Source organism: Belonocnema kinseyi, chromosome 1 (genome assembly GCF_010883055.1).
Source record: "Belonocnema kinseyi isolate 2016_QV_RU_SX_M_011 chromosome 1, B_treatae_v1, whole genome shotgun sequence".
In the NCBI taxonomy this organism is placed as follows: domain Eukaryota; kingdom Metazoa; phylum Arthropoda; class Insecta; order Hymenoptera; family Cynipidae; genus Belonocnema; species Belonocnema kinseyi.
In genome coordinates this window covers 159103298-159107854 of record NC_046657.1, presented here as the reverse complement: position 1 = coordinate 159107854, position 4557 = coordinate 159103298, and positions in this window count along the sequence as shown.

Sequence of the window (4557 nt, the reverse complement as noted above, 5' to 3'; positions counted from 1 at the left end):
CATTTATTTCCATACCCTAATCGACAACTGTGTTGAACTTGGCAAAACGGTTTGCCGGGCCTCTACTTTTGGGCCTGAAGACTGATTTCATTTGTCTTGTTGATTACTTTGACCGACAGCACCGGCAAAAAATGCAGGTATTGAAACAGATAGACGTTGATAGATGGAAGATACGATGTGATAGGGGAGAGAAACTTAAAAAATATATACGGGAATATACATTGACAAAGAGATAGAAAAATATTGACGTGGACCGAAAAGGGATAGAATCAGACAGAAATTAGGGGACTGAAAAAGATAGACGTGAATATAGGGTGAAAGTAAGATATAAAAATATTGAAATGGATAGATAAAGGACAGGGCTAGAAACAAAAGAGGGGATTGAAAAAGATAGGTGAGAATTTAGAATAGCAGAGACAGAAAAAGATTGTCGTAGATAGAGAAGAGTGGATTAAAAAAGATAGATGAGAATTTAGATTGACAAAGATATAGAAAAATATTGACGTGGATAGAAAAAGGATAGAATCAAATAGAAATCTGGGTATTGAAAAAGATAGACGAGAACTTAGATTCGCAGAGACAAAAAAGATTGACGTGAATAGGGAAAAGAAGATTAAAAATATCGATGGGACTTTAGAGGGACAGAGGGTAGATAAATATTGACGTGGATAGATAAAGGATAAGTTGAGACAGAAATCAGGGAATTGAAAAAGATAGAAGTGAATATAGGTTACCAGAGAGACAGAAAAATATTGAAGTGGATGGATGACGGACAGGATTAGACAAAAAAGAGAAGATTCAAGAAGAAATATGGGAATTTAGATTAACAGAGATAGAAAAAGATTGACTTAGAGATATAAAGGACAGGATTTGGTAGACAAGAGGGGATTCAAAAAGATAGACGTTGGTAGACGGAAGATATGCTGAGATAGATAAGAGAAGATGCAAAAATATAGAGGAAAATTTGCATTGACAAAGAGATAAAAAAATATTGACGTGGATAGATAAGGGATAGGATGGGACAGAAATCAGGGAATTGAAAAGGATAGACGTGAATATAGGTTGACAGAGAGATAGAAAAATATTGAAGTGGATAGATAAAGGACAGGACCAAAAACAAAAAAAGGATTGAAAAGGATAGACAAGAATTTAGATTAACAGAGACGAAAAAGATTGACATGGATAGAGAAGAGAGGTTTAAAAAAGGTGAATTGGAATTTAGATTAACAGAGACAGAAAAAAATTGACTTGGATAGATGAAGGATAGGATTAGGTAGACAAGAGGGGATTTAAAAAGATAGACGTAAATTAAGAATCGTAAAGAGATAGAAAAAGGTAGACGTTGATAGATGTAGGATACGATAAGATAGATGAGAGAAGATTCAAAAAGATAGATTGGAATTTAGAGTTTGAGAGAGATAGAAAAATATTGACGTCTTCGGATAAGGGATATGATTAGAGAGAAATTAGGGGATTGAAAAAGATAGACGTGAATATAGGTTAACAGAGAGACAGAAACATATTAAATTGGATCGATAAAGTAGATGATTATACAAAAAAGAGGGAGTTGAAAAAGATAGATGGGAATTTAGATTAACAGAGATAAAAAAAGATTTATTTCGAGAGATAAAGGATAGGATTAGGTAGACAAGAGGGGATTCAGAAAGATAGACGTAAATTAGGAATAACAAAGAGATAGAAAAAGATATACGTTTATAGATAGAAGATACAATGGGATAGAAAAGAGAAGATTAAATAATATAGAGTGGAATTGACATTGGGAAAGAGGTAGAAAAAATATGCAGAGAGATAGAAAAATATTGACGGGGATAGATAAGGGGTAGGATGAGACAGAAATCAGGGGATTGAAAAAGAGACGCAAATATAGGTTGACAGAGAGACAGAAATATATTGAAGTGGATAGATAAGGGACGGAATAAGACAGGAAAGAGGAGATTGAAAAAGATAGACGAGAATTTAGATAAGAAAAGGCAGAAAAAGATTGACATTGATAGAGAAGAGGGGATTAAAAAAGATGGATAGAAATTAAGAGTAACAAAGAGATAGAAAAATATTGACGTGAATGGATAAGGGATAGGATGAGAGAGAAATCAGGGGATTGAAAATGATAGAGGTGCATATAGGTTGATAAAGAGACAGAAAAATATTAAATTGGATCGATAAAGGAGAGGATCAGGCAGAAAAGAGGGGCTTGAAAAAAATGTACGAGAATTTAGATTACAGAGACAGAAAAAGATTGAGCTGAATAGAAAAGAGGTGATTAAAAAAGATAGATGGGAAATTAGATTAACAGAGACAGAAAAAGATTGAATTAGATAGATAATAGATAGGATTTTATTAAGAAGAGGGGATTGAAAAGAATAGACTTGAATTTAGAATAACATAGAGATATAAAAAGGTAGACGTTGATAGATGTAGGATATATAGGATAGATAAGAAGAGATTTAAAAAAATATATGGGAATTTATAGTGTCAGAGAGATAGACAAATATTGACGTGGATGGACCAGGGGTTGGATAAGAGAGAAATCAGGGGATTGAAAAAGATATACGTGAATATAGGTTGACAGAGAGATAGAGAAATATTGAAGTGGACGGACAAAGAAGAGGATTAGACAGAAAAGAGGGGATTGATAAAGATGGGTGAGAATTTAGAATAGCAGATAAAAAAAGATTGTCGGGGATAGAGAAGAGTGGATTAAAAAAGATGGATGGCAATTGAGATTCACAGAGATAGAAAAAGATTGACTTGGATAGATAAAGGATAGAATGAGATAGAGAAGGGGGGATTGAAACAGATACACGTGAATGGAGAATTACAAATAGATAGAAAAAGATAGACGTTGATAGATGGAAAAGTAAAGAAGGTTAACAAATATAGATGGTAATTTAGATTAACAGAGAGACCGAAAAATATTGGCGTGAAAAGATAAAGGATAGAATGAGATAAAGAAGAGTGCCTTGAAAAAAATAGACGTTAATTTAGATTGAAATGGAAATAGAAAAAGATAGATGTAAATTGAGAAGGAAAAAGATAAAATTCGATAGATCCAGGATACGATGAGATAAAGAAGAGGAAATAACAAACATGAAATTTCAAATCAAGAAAAAATTTCTTTACTAAAAATTGAGAATTATAAGCTGAAAAAAATCAATCTTAAAAAATGGAAAATTTTCAGTTTAAAAAATCAATTTTAAAAGAAAAAAGGCTTTTCGACTGAACAGTTAAATTTTCAACAAAAGACTTCAATAAGAAGAAAAATCAATTTTTAACTACTTAGTTTAACTTTTACCCTAGTAGTAGAATTATCAAATAAAAGTATTATTTTTTAACAATATAGTTAAACCTTTAACTAATCGGATACATTTTTAACTAAACATATAAATTCTCAAGAAAAAAATGATTTCTTAATAAAGTCAATTAACTTAAATAAATACTCAAGCAAAGAAGAAGCTTTTCATCCAGAAAAGATTTCAGATCTCTTTTCAACACGAAAATATTAAATTCAAACAATATACAAATTTTCTACGAAATAGTTTAATTTTTAACAAAAAATTATGAATTTTCAACAAGATTAATAAATTTTCAACCAAACTGTTAATTTTTCGTCCAAGAAAAATGACAATTTTACCAAAACAGGTGAATTTTTCAATCAAAAAGACAAAGGGGGAGGGTCGGTAAGGCCGGTTTTTGGCCTAATTTATTTTTGGACCAAAAAATCTGAAAAAATCATGGTAGTATCTTATAAGTATCCCGAGTCGATTGCACGCTGAACGGAATACCCTCCACCGTCCAGCCACCCCTACAAATATAGGAAACACCACTACCCACCAACTGTATTTTCGAGAGATTTGACACTCCTAAACATGTATTCTGAGGTTAGCTCGGGTTTACTATGGTTTTTGGGGTCGCCGAATACAAATATGGCGTCCTTTGACTTTTATCGCGTCAGGTTCAAGGTCATTGGAAGGTCAAATCGAGAGAAAACGGTAAAAACATCCAAAAAAATACGTTATAGGTTTTTGGAGTCGCTAATTACGAATCTGGCATCCGTTGAACTCTATCGCTTCAGGTTCAAGGTCATTTGAAGGTCATTTGAAGGTCAAATCGAGAAAAAACGGTAAAAAATTTAAAAAAAATGTTTTAGGCTGGTGTCCGCTGACCTTTATCGCGTCATGTTCAAGGTCATGGGAAGGTCAAATCGAGAGAAAACGCTGGAAAAAATATGTTATCGATTTGACTTTCAAATGACCTTGAACCTGACGCGATAAAGGTCAGCGGACACCAGATTCATAATCAGCGACCCCAAAAACCTATAACATTTTAAAAAAAAATTTTTTTTACCGGTTTTTCTCGATTTGACCTTCAAATGACCTTTAAATGACCTTGGACCTGAAGCGATAGAGTTCAACGGATGCCAGATTCGTAATTAGTGACTCCAAAAACCTATAACGTATTTTTTTGGATTTTTTACCGTTTTCTCTCGATTTGACCTTCCAATGACCTTGAACCTGACGCGATAAAAGTCAAAGGACG